Below are 13,207 nucleotides of genomic sequence, written 5' to 3' on the forward strand. Positions count from 1 at the left end.
ACAGAAAGGTGCAAGTCATATATAAGCCATGGTCCTTGTCATCAGAAACTGATCAGTTTTTTAATAACAGCCTTCAAGCAATGAAGAATTTTAATGAGAAAATTTCAACCAGTTTCTCTGACCTCAGTGCAAAAAAACCCCAAGGAGGTGGGGGGAGCTGGCATGATCCAAGAGGTTTTCTATTAAGGGTATGAGAATATTTAGGCCTCGTAAAACATTAGAATGGATTCTAGCATCCAGAACCCTCTTTCAATAGAGCTGTTAAAAATGGAGAAATTCTCAGATTTCTGAATGGGTTCGGCTGTAGGTCCTGACATACTACTACAGACGAAGGAGAGGACTGGATGGTATCTTTTAAGCTCTATTCCTCTCTGTGACCTTGATTCTAAACAGTGCTTTCGTGGTTCTAGAGTTCAGCATTTACCCGGTCACCATACCACCTGCTTTAGTGACCGCATTAGTGAGAATGGTATAGCTAGGATTAAGCATACTTCACCATCCATGAGCACGAGATGGTCCTACTAGAGGGGAAAAGGATGAAAAGAAAGGGTTTTCTGGTTATTTGGTTTATTAGCCTTCTCCAAATTTAGAGGGAGGAGGTTTTAGTCTGTCATTTGTCATTCTGAATTCTCAGTTCTCTCAAAAGATGTTGAGGGAATGACTTTGAACTGGAATGTGGACATTCGCATTGTGTTTTCCTAAGAATAACATATTTTATACGTTACTCTCTAACAAAAATATACATCGTAAGAATTGTATTTGTCCTAGAGTCTAGAAAAAATATTTATTAGATAATATCAAATTAAACACGTTTTGTTCGGAAAAATGCCAGACACGGTTGTTTAAATATTCAAGATAGGTGAAATAGACAACTAGGAATGTATGGCCCTCGTCATAGAGGATACATCTCATTTAAGAGTGAGAGGCAGTGTGGAATGATGATTAAGAGCAAAAGCCTGACGCTGAGGTGCCTGGGTGGCTCCGTTGGTTGAGCATTTGACTCTTGATCTCGGCTCAGGTCATGATCCCAGGGTTGTGGGATCAAGCCCCATGTCAGGCTCCATGCCAGTATGAAGCCTGCTTAAGTTTCTCTCTCTCTTTCTTTCCTCTCTTTTTCCCTTTACCCCCTTCCCTGCTCATACATACTCTTTCTCTCTCTCTAAAAAATAAAAAATAAATAAATAAAGAAGCCCTAAAAAAAAAAAGGCTGGATGCCAAACTTGATAGTTTTTTTCCTTTCAACTCTGCCACTTGGCATTTTGGCCTTGAGAAAGTTATTTAACATCTCTGTGCCTTTGTTTCCTCATCTACCTGAAGTTTTTTTAAAGATCGGGTGGCACGTAGTTTAGATTATTATTAGTTTGTTTATTTATTTTATTTATTTTTAAGTAGGCTCCATGCCCAACGTGGGGCTTGAACTCATGACCCCAAGATCAAGAGTTGCATGCTCTGGGACACCTGGGTGGCTTAGTCGGAGGAGTGTTCAACTCTTGATCTCAGGATGGTGAGTTCGAGCCCCACGCTGGGTGTAGACATTACTTAAATTAAAAAAAGAAAAGAGTCACATGCTCTACTGACTGAGCCAGCCAGGCACCCCTAAATTATTACTGGTTTAGAGCTAGCAGCATATGAAGTCAGGACCAGCAGAAGACCAGCCCTTCTTTTACTGCCAGAGGATGGTTTAGGAAGCTGTCTGTAGCTCTTTTGACAGCCGGCAACTTTCCCCCCAACATTGTATTATGACTGTTTTCAAATATAACAAAATGTTTAAATAATTGTAGTGACTACCTACCACCTAGGTAGTAATCACCTAGGTTACTTGTTAACCTTTGGCAATCATTTCATACATTTTAACATTATGCTTACTGACAGCAAGGCCACCGAAACAGGTGCCTAATTCTTCTGTAGCTACAAACACTTGTCAAAAGGTATTGGACTGGGGCACCTGGGTGGATCAGTCAGTTAAGCATCCAACTCTTAGTTTCAGCTTAGGTCATGATCTCACAGTTCGTGAGTCTGAGCCCCACATGGGGATTTTCACTGAGAGTGCGGGGCCTGCTTGGGATTCTCTCTCCCTGCTGTGTATGCGTGCACGCACACACTCTCTCTCAATATAAATAAGTAAAAACTTAAAAGATATGGGACTAATGGGACACCTGGCTGGCTTAGTTGGTAGAGCATGCAACTCTTGATCTTGGGGTTGTGAGTTCAAGCCCCACGTTGGGAACAGAGCTTACATTAAAAAAAAAAAAAATAGGGGCGCCTGGGTGGCGCAGTCGGTTAAGCGTCCAACTTCAGCCAGGTCATGATCTCGAGGTCCGTGAGTTCGAGCCCCGCGTGGGGCTCTGGGCTGATGGCTCAGAGCCTGGAGCCTGTTTCCGGTTCTGTGTCTCCCTCTCTCTCTGCCCCTCCCCTGTTCATGCTCTGTCTCTCTCTGTCCCAAAAATAAATAAACGTTGAAAAAAAAAATAGTGGACTTCAAGGGTTTAAGGAGAAGATTTTCCCTTAATTGATTATTGTATCAAATACAGTATTTTCAGTCCTTCATCATCACAGGGAGAGGATTCATATTTAAGCCTCCAGAGGCTTTTCAGCTTACCTACTGGAGGAAACCCAGCAGTTTAAACAGGATCCCTGCCCCACCCACCCCCTCCAACCATACACTGCTGAAAAGGGCATGTCTCTGTGCCAAGACAGCAAGCAGAGCCTGCTTCTCTTACTGATTCCCAGCCTTTCCTTTGATGACACCTAGGAAGCAGCAAAGGAGTGCCTAATTTTTCCTTATTAGGTTGGGAGGTCTGCTAAATGAGTCTGGAGAGGAATGTGAACCTATCCATCCAGTCTTTCATTTATTCAATATTATTAAGTACCTACTGTGTACCAAGCACTGTCCTAAGCACAGATGGCTAACAATCCAATGTGATGAACTCAATGAGCCAGCCGGACAAAACCAGCTAAGCATATTTTCTAAACTTCGCTGCCACCTGTCCTAACTTGTGTGATTTGCCAAGTTTCTTCAACTGCACACACACACAGCACGGTTTGGGTCTAAACAAGGGTTCTTTTGAAGACCCTGCCCAAAGAGTCAGTGGAGGAAGATCTCACTAGATAACAAAAACAAACTCTTTTGCAAATATGGAGCTGGAATTACACAGCCCTACTCATAACCTATGGCTTGAGCTTTACTGCCTCATTCCAGTCTCTCTTCAACTGCTGACCCTGTCATTCCTGCAAGCACAGCTCCCTGAGGTTAATGGGAGTGTTATGTGAATGTAAGTTCTGTACTTAATCTTCTCCTGCCGAGTGAGCCTTGCTTGTCTTGGACTGATGACCGCGCCAATCCCCTCCCCCAATGGGAACATGCTGGCCCCTCCTTTCCTGGAGCACAGCCATGCCCCAGGTGAGGGGAAAATCAACTTGGGACGCAAATGTTCTGCCCTGATGCTACTCCGTTAATGCTTCAGATAATGGCACACTGCCCCACACACGCTGTCCAGAAGCCAGAGAGAGTAAAATAGTAGAACGGTAAATCGATACCGTGCCGGGCACACTGTAAGCCAGACTTGGGCCTGCTAACTTTTACCCAGGCTTCGGCCATTAACTTTCTTCTCATTTGTGGAATGAGAAGTGAGGCAGGAGACAGGGAGTGGGCATTCTTTCTCCATCTGGCTCTGCACTGGCCCATAGGAAAATCACGTGTCCACTCTGGGGGTCACGTTCCCCGTCTGTAAACTAAGGGGGTGCTGAACTTGGTACACTCCACGTTCCCTTCCAGGCTTGGAAACCGATGTATGGATCTAGATTCCGGAGAGGTCACAGTGCTTTTAAAATCGTTTGAATTAGTTGCCCCCACTTATGAACCAGAGGATTTTACATAAAATACGAATTTCTGGCTTCTCTTGAAAAATCGGAAGTGTTGGCATCATGACTCATGCATTTGTGCACAGTTGCCGTGGCCAGAGTGAGTAATGGCTTCTCCTTCAGTGTCCCATTACACTGTTGGCCTTCATCCCTGTCCAGTTAACCTTACTGACCCCTGTAGGCTTCTGACTTTGTGGGCTGTTTTAGGACTGGAATTAGCAGTTACAACAAAGTTACAAGTGAGGGGGTTTTCCCCCTATGATAGTTGAAGCGATGGCAGATTTATGGCCTAATCTAGGAATCTGACTTAGATATTTAATTCATTACAAGCCAAAGCCAAGAAGGGCATGTGCAGCTTTGCAGAGATGCTCGCAGGAGGGGACCAGGGCGTTGGAGCCGCTTATGGTAATTTGACATATAACTTAGGGCCTAATTGTGTCAGGTGAGGTGGCCTGGACTGTTTATTCTCTGTTCCCAGAGTTAACAAGCTTCCATCACATAACTTTCTTTGTGAATATTAAATGAACATCCTCTAGAAAGCAAAGCCTCAAAAATGTCAAGTTGCTAGGGAGGAAAGGTTTGCACAGCAAGTGCAGAAGGACTTGTGGGGCTTCTAGGCTTAGTGGTTAATCTTTTATTAACTGTCCTTATTCTCTTTTTCTTATTAACCTTATTATTTCTTTCAATTGGATCTAACCAGGGAAATGTTGTGAAGGAGGTCTTTTTATTTTTGCTTCTAAATAATGTAACAGGATGAACATAAGGGAAGGGAAGCAAAAATAATATAAAAACAGGGAGGGAGACAAAACATAAGAGACTCTTAAATATGGAGAATAACAGAGGGTTGCTGGAGGGGTGATGGGCTACATGGGTAAGGGGCATTAAGGAATCTACTCCTGAAATCATTGTTGCACTATATGCTAACGAACTTGGATGTAAATGAAACAATAAATTAATTAATTTTTAAAAAACAGCAAAAAAAAAAATATATATATATATATAACAGGAGCCCATAAAGCTGATGCAACCTTTTAAAAGTGGTGATTTTTTTTCAAGATAGTGAGGAAGATTCATTGTGGATATACACGGTGCCAAATACCCCAAGTTGTTTCTTTACTGAAGATAACACTCTTTTACCTCCTTCACAACGCTGGTTTTTCTAATTTTACACAAGGGAAAACCGAGGCTGAGGGTATTTAAATGACTTGCACGATGGGAGTTCAGCCTAGAAAGTATTGTGACTGCCACTAGAACTAGGTCTAATGTAATACTGTTTTGTTATAGGGTTTGTCCTTGCTCGCCTTTTGGGAATTCCCAAATTAAAAAAAAAAAAAGCAATTAAAAAGGGAAATGATTGCTATAAAAGTAAGGGTAGGGTGGAAGAGAGGGGTGTGATCTAGAGGGACATATAGGGTCTTTCTCAACGAGGGGATGGTTGCTTTACCGTTATAAATTCTTACAAGGTGAACACAATCTTTGTCTGGGACTGTCCCAGTTTAAGCGTTAAACTAGGTTGATTATTAATAGTACCCTTTTTTTCACTCTCAGACGGGTTCTGTTTTGGATGATAAAGGATATGGTCAACTATTTTACATTTGTGTCTTAGATGCTTTTATGTATGTTTATTGTATGTCGAAACTTTTTTAGAAGTTTGAAAAATGTATCAGGAAGTCTCAGCTGCGATCAAGAATGTTGGCCAATCTGGGAAAACTTAATGTTTGCTCTAAGACTCGCAGTTACCACCCAAACCACGGTGGCAGTAGCTGTGATTCAGGCGTGGACACAGGGTGTGGTGTCCCATTTTTCTGGGGACTCCTGTGGCACGCGACAGCTATATCTGTTTCTTTGTCCTACATGTGGCTGGAGAAATGGTGTGCCCTTTAGTTCTAATTGTGAAGGTCAGTCAAGATAACAGACGGGAAAGTGCTTTGTAAATCATGAAGGTTTTTTTCTACTTTGAGTGGCAGGAGTTTCTTAAATTCCTAAGTTGGCAGGGCCCCAGCATCACGACAGTGGCGAGGTCAGTTAATCTCCCTATAACACAGCTCTTCTACGTGTCACTTTTTATAGCTCCTGAGTGCTACAGAATGAAATCCAAATTTCAAAACACTGTGGCATTCAATTCACCACAAACTGGCCCAATCAATCTTCCAACATTGTTCTTGCTGTTCCTCCTTATGAGCCATAGAACCCAAATCAACCACATGATGTTCCAAAAAGGCTGCTCCCTTGGCAATCTACTGCATACTTTTCTCTCATTTCGAATGCCTTTTCCCTCTTTCTTCTCTCTCAGTCCCTTTGTCATGGACTGAATAGTTGTGTCTCCCCATCCCCCCCCCCCAACAACCCCAGTTCATATGTTGATGCCCTAACCCTCATATGTGGCTCTATTCGGAGAATGGGCCTCTAAAGAAGTAATTAAGGTTAAATGAGTTCATAAAGATGGGGCTCTGATCCAATAGGATTAGTGTCCCTATAACAAGAGACACCTGGGAGCTCATTCTCTCCCTCCCCATTCAAATTCAGAGACAAATCCATGTGAAGGCAGGGAGGCCATCTGGAAGCCAAGAAGAGAGCTCTCACTAGAAACCAACCCTACAGGACCTTGATCGGGGGCTTCTAGCTCCCAGAACTGTGAGAAAATACCCATTTTTTTCCTCTGTCTAAGCTACCCAGTCTATGATATTTTGTCACAGCAGGCTGAGCCCACCGAGACACCTTTCCTGGACTAGCTGTTATATTGGCCATATCTAAAACCTATCTGTTCTTTAAGGACCAACTCAAAGGCTGTGAAGTCTCAATTCCTCCACTTTATTTGTACTTCTTTTTAAGATATTTGATATTGTATTCTGCATATGTCCTTATTTAGCACACATTTCCTAACGTCTTTACTGATAAGATTTTTGAGGTAACCTCTGATTCAATATTAGAGCTCTACAACACCTAACACAATGTCTGGAACTTATTAGAGACACAATATATACTAGATGAATGAATGAATGAGTAAAAGAGAAAAAAGGAATTGGGGTAAGGAGATACAATATTTTATTTAAAATTTAAAGAGGACACAGAATTGAGATGTGGTATTAATAAATGGGGAGAAATAAGTTAAGTCTTTGGTGATATTTAAAATAAAACAAATAGGTATCTCAGAGGAACTAAAAATAGAATTTTTTTCCACTGAGGTCTGACATATTATTTGTCTATACACAGGGGGTCTGACTTATTGGAATAGATTTCTTGCTCCAGTTTCAGAGGATATGGGAAAAAAAAGACCATGGGAATGAGCTCAGCTGGTATGGGAAGACTGGCATTTTATGTCTGGAGTCATAATCATAAATTCCAGCTCTAGAATCAGACTCATGCTGGTCTCAGTCTCATGGGAGGGCTCAGAACTGGATATTCAGGATCCATTCTTTCCCCTGGGCTTCCATTCCTACTTACCAGCCTCCTGTCAGTCTTTCTTATCAACTGCCTCTTCTCACTCCCCAAATGTGTTTTTTTATGTTTATTTTTTGAGAGAGCGTGAGTGGGGGAGCAGGCAGAGTGAGGGGGACAGAGGATCTGAAGCAGGCTCTTGTGAACTCATGAACCGTGACAGCTGTGACCTGAGCTGAAGTCGGAGGCTCAACCAACTGAGCCACCCAGGTGCTTCCCTGCACCCCTCAGCCCCCACCGCCAGCCCCAATGTGGTTTTAAAATTTAGCTCTTTGAATAGGTGATACTCATATGGCTCAACATTTAAAAATTATGGAAGTGAAAAGTTTCCCCCAAACCATGACCCGGGTTGAGTGTTTTAGCCACGATGATGAGGATAACCGAGCTTAGAACGTATCTTACACTTTTGTCCAAGTCTGAGCTGGAGGCTGGAACCAGGATGGAACAGCAGTGAGAAAGAACATGCTAGAAGATTTTAGAAAATCCTGCAGTTGTGGGCCTGACAGTCAGGAGGATGGGGGTCCTGGAGCAGGGCAAACAGTGGGCTTCTAGCCCAGAAACATGTTTCTCTGAGTAGCCTAGTTCAAGGGAACAGTGGAGGAAGGAAGCAGGTGACATGGCAGAACACAGGAGACCTCCTGGGGTTGCCTCGTGGAAGGGTCAGGAGGGGCCAGCTCCCTGGGAAAAGGGCAGTGGTGGTGTAGGGTGCTGTCCAGTGCCTAAGGTGGCTGGGGGGAGGGGTGGGAAGGGCAGGAGGGGGCTCCCTTGCACCTACCAGAGTGCCTGACTAGAGACTCAGGATTCCCAGGAAGGCTGCACCCAAGGAGCTGGGGCCCATATCAAGGGAGGAAGCTTTTCTCAAAACTCCATCAAAAAGCTGCTTTTTTTCTTCCTCTTCCTACCCCACTGACTGCATCCAAGAAAATATCTAGAAAAGGTGAGGAAATAGGAAAGCCTGAAACAGAAAGTTTGAAAGGTCCTCTAGAAAAGGCAAATGGCATTGCTGATTTGATTTGATTCTTGATTCCGGCTTTTTTGTTTGTTTGTCTGTTTTTTTGTTTGTTTTTTTTTTTTTTTTTTTTTTTTTGGCCCCTGATGTGAAGAGTCCTCATTTGGGCTACAAGAGTACTATGTATTTAAACAAGTGAACAACGTTGCTTCGGGGGAGCAGATTTCATTCTAGGGAAAGTCTGCGTAATTCCAGTATTTGCACAGTTCCTATTTTTCCTCAGACGACCTGGTGCTTTGGTGTGAGCTTGACAAATTTTGAATACTTTTCTAAAACCACTGGCAATTTTCTGGGGGCAAAGATAAGGCTTCTCTGTAAAATTTGAGATTTATGTTGAAAAACAAAATGTATAGAGAGCCTTTTGGTGTTCTACTTGTGATCTGTAAGAAAGTCAAACTCAAAAAGACTTTTAGGTCTGGACGGAGTAATTTCTCAAATTTCTCAAATCCTGGAATCCGCACAGGAGAGTTTATCCTTTGCAGATGAAAGAATTGAATAGTCGCTCTTCGCCTTTAGGAGCAGGTGAAGGATTCTGGCAAGAGAGGGTTAGTTAGGGAAGGTGTTTGCTACCAAGTTCTGGCTTTACCTGAATGGCTTGCTTAAGGTCAAAGTCAGAACCTGTTTGGGATTAGACAGCTGCGGCACCCCTCAGCAATCTTGGGCCTTGTGTAGCCCTTTTTGGAAGTGAGATATTATCAGGATTCAAAGTTTTATTGTATTTTTTTTCCCTCTAGATTTAAAAAGAGGTCCCTAGGAGCAAGTGTTGCCCTTGCCCTCCATTCATACAGATGGACAGATCCAGAAGCCCCTGGAAGTCATGATAAATCTGCACCAACAGCCCCTCGCTAAAGAGAGAGTGACTCCCTTGAGCTAAAAAGCCTCCAAACTTGAAGGAAGATCCTTCTTTCTGAGGCAAATTCACTTGGTTTTTTGCTCTGTGTCTTGGGTGTACATGAAGAAGATGACCTCCTTGACCTTGGCACCACTCAGGATAAGCATCACTCGGTGATTCCCGTGTGAATCTGAGCTTGGCTTATTTTATATTTTAAGTTGTCCTGGTGGGTCCTTTCTTACGTATTTGTGATGAAGTCCTGAATGTCTAACTTGTTTCTAAATTGCTGAATGCCACACTTTCCTGACCGTTGTAGTTTTCTCTGCAATGCACCGGAAATATCTGTAGGTTTGGCAAACTCTCCCCCGCCCCCTTCTCCACATTTATTTCAAAAGCGTACATTCAGCATTTGTGAGCTGTTAATGGTCTCCTTCTTAGCTCCCTTAAACACACTTGAACTCATGTTTTTTAAGAAGTGAAAACAGTTTTGTTTTCAATCAGCTGATTTAGAAGGACCATATCTATCTTTAACCTTTGTCAGATAGCCCTGAAAATCTCAACTTTTTCCCCCAAAACTTTGATAATGCTGTTTTTATAAATGCATGCCAAGTGTGTGAATCAGATTCTTTTCATCTGAACTTATTTTTCAAATATAGCAATGAGAGGGTTGGGGGTGGAGGAAACATCGCCAGAAACTGAAGTGCTGGAAAATAGAGTCAGGGACATTATTTGGAATGATCAGAATAAAAATTCTTCCATTTCTTTAACCTTCTACAAGTGTGGTTTGCAACATCTACTGTTATTCTAGGCCCTGGTGATACAGCAGTGAACAAAACACACAAAATCTTTGCCCTGGGGAAGCTTAAGCTCTGGTGGAAGGAGACAGATCATAAACAAAATTAAGGGAAATAAAACAGAGATGGAGTATAGGGAGTGTTTGCTTGTGAGTTTACAAAAAGGTGACCTTTAAAGGGCACCTGGGTGGTTCAGTCGGTTGAGTGTCTGACTCTTGATTTTGGCTCAGGTCATGATCTTGTAGTTGGTGAGTTTGAGCCCTGCATCAGGCTCTCGCTGATGGTGTGGAGCCTGCTTGGGATTCTCTCTCTGCCCCTCCCTGGCTCACGTTTTCTCTCTCTCTCCCTCTCTTGAAATAAATAAACTTAAAAGTGGCTTTTGAGCAGTCTTGGAGGGGGACTGATGGGCTACGCTGTGACCTGGGGGAAGAGAGTCCCAGGCACGGGAAACAAACAGCGAGTGCACAGGCTCACAGAGGAGCATCCCTGGAGTGAATGAAAAACAGCCAGGAGAAGCCTGCTGGAGCAGCAGGTGATGGGGTCAGAGAAATAAGGGGAGGCGGTACACCCTTTCAAGCCTTGCAGGATATTGTAGGTATTGTGGCTTTTACTGTGATGGCATGAGAAGCCAGATGGGGATTTCGAACAAAGGAGCAACAGGATCTGATGTAACAAGACCACTCTGGCTGCTGGGCTGAGAAGGGAAAGGGGCAGGTATGGAAGAAGAAAGAGCAGTTAGGAGGCCGTTGCTATTGCCCGACCAGAAATTAATCAGGAACATTTGACTGGTTTACAAAAGGGAAGAAAATGTGCTTGCAGAATACAAAAAAAAAAAAAAAGGAAATAGTAATTATATTTTGGGTGCTTAAGTTGCAAGAAAAAGACCAATTTGGCAGTTACTTTGCTACAGTGCCTCCTCCAGACAAAGTGGTTTGGGAGTCCTGGGGAACTAGATCTTCGGGATTTTTTCTCCTCCAGGGACCCATGGACCTAGCAGGGTTTGGTCAGTGTGATTAAGAAGCAGCCTTTATGTGTGTCTTTCCCATTTCCCAAACTTTCCTGGGTGTCTGTTAGAAATGCAGATTCCTAGGTCCTACCCCTTTAGCAAGTATGGGATGGGGCCCAGGAAGATATATACTTTCAGCAAGAATATGAGAGAAATCTTTAAAAAAAAAAATTTTTTTAATGTTTATTTTTGAAGGAGAGAGAGGGTGTGAGCGGCGGAGGGGCAGAGAAAGTGGGAGACACAGAATCCGAAATGGGCTTCAGGCTCTGAGCTGTCAGCACAGAGCCTAACGCGGGGCTTGAACTCATGAACTGTGAGATCATGACCTGGGCCAAAGTCAGACACTTAACTGACTGAGCCACCCAGGCACCCTTGAGAGAAATCTATTTTGATTATTGAGGTAAAATTGGTATAATAACATATACGTTTCAGGTGTACAGTCTTATAATTTGATATTTGTATATCAAAGTGATCACCACCATAACTCTAGTTACCATTCAGCACCATATACTTGAGATCTTTCCCTCATTTTACCCAACCCCTAACCCCTCCCACCTTTGATAACCATCAGTCTGTTCTCTGTATGAGTTTGTTTTTATTTATTTTGTTTTTTAGATTTCACATATAAGTGAAATCATACTGTATTTGTCTTTCCCTGTGATTTATTTCATTTAGTATAATACCCTCAATGTATGTTGTCACAAATAGCAAGATTTCCTCTTTTTTTTTTTTTTTTTTAATGACCGAAGACTATTCTATTGTGTTTCCATATCTTGGCTATTGTAAATAACACTTTTGCAAATATAGGAATGCATATATCTTTTCAAATTAGTGTTTTTTGTGTTCTTTGGCTAAATACCCAGAAATGGAATAGTTGGGTATACAGTGGTTCTATTTTTGATTTTTTGAGGAATCTCCATATTGTTTTCCATGGTGTCTGCACCAAGTTGCCTTCCCACCAACAGTGTAGGAGGGTTCTTTCCTCCCACATCTTCTCCAATACTTGTTATTTCTTGTCTTTTTGGGAATAGCCGTTGTAACAGGTGTGAGCTGATATTTCATTGTGATTTTGATTTGCATTGCTCTGATAATTAGTGATGTTGAACATCTTTTCATGTGCCTGTTGGCCCTCTGTATGCCTTCTTTGGAAAAACGTCTATTCAGATTCTCTTGCCCATTTTTTAATTGGGTTGTCTGGCTTTTTGTTGTTGTTACTGAATAGTGTGAGTTCTTTGTATATTTTGGATATGTGGATATTAAAGCCTAATCAGATAAGTGCTTTGCAGGGGCCCCAGGTGGCTCAGGTGGTTAAGTGTCAGACTTGATTTCAGCTCAGGTCTTGATCTTAGGGTCATGAGTTCAAGCCCTGCCTTGGGCTCCATGTTGGGAGTGGAGTCTACTTAAAAAAAAAAAAAAACAAAAACAAAAAAAGGTAAGTGATTTGCAAATATCCTCTTTTACTGAATAGGTTGCCTTTTTGTTTTGTTGGTTTCCTTCACACTGCTGAAGCTTTTTAGTTTGTTGTAGTCCCATTTGTTTATTTTTGCTTTTGTTTACCTTGCCTTTGGGGTCAGATCCAAAATTAAAAACAAATCACTAAGACCAATGTCAAAGAGCTTGTCACCTTTTCTTCTCGGAATTTCATCCAAGTCTTTAATCCATTTTGAGTTAATTTTTGTGTTTGGTGTAAGATGGTGGCTTAGTTTCATTCGTTTGTATGTAGCTGCCCAGTTTTCCCAACACCATTCATTGAAGAGACTGTCCTTTCCACATTGTATAGTCTTGGTTCCTTTGTCCTAAATTAATTAACCATATATGTGTGGGTTGATTTCTGGGTTCTCTATTCCATTCCTTTGATCGATGTGCCTTTTTCACGCGATTACCTATTGTTTTGATTATTATAGCTTTGTGGCACAGGGAGGAGATTCTTACAACTCAGAAAGGTGGGGGAAACTGCTTCCCTATAACCTCCCCACCTCTGGCACAGCTTTTGGGGTTTGCAGACCTGGAAGCCTTGCAGGGTACCCATGTGGCCGGCAGGTGGTGCCACCTTACCACAAGCGGCAGAGTGAGAGCATTTCCCCCTAGGGAGAAGTGAGGCTCCAGAAAAAGCGGGTCGATAGGTACTGGGGCCACCGAGCCACCGCTTATCCTGGGCCGAGCGACGCGCACAAGTAGAGGAGAGTGGCGCGGCCGCTGTCCCGGCTTTTCAGGCAAATGGGCAGCTTAAGCCCTTCCTAGTCGGTTTTTCGCGCTCCGGGGGCAGC

Source organism: Acinonyx jubatus, chromosome D2 (assembly GCF_027475565.1).
Source record: "Acinonyx jubatus isolate Ajub_Pintada_27869175 chromosome D2, VMU_Ajub_asm_v1.0, whole genome shotgun sequence".
Lineage (NCBI taxonomy): Eukaryota > Metazoa > Chordata > Mammalia > Carnivora > Felidae > Acinonyx > Acinonyx jubatus.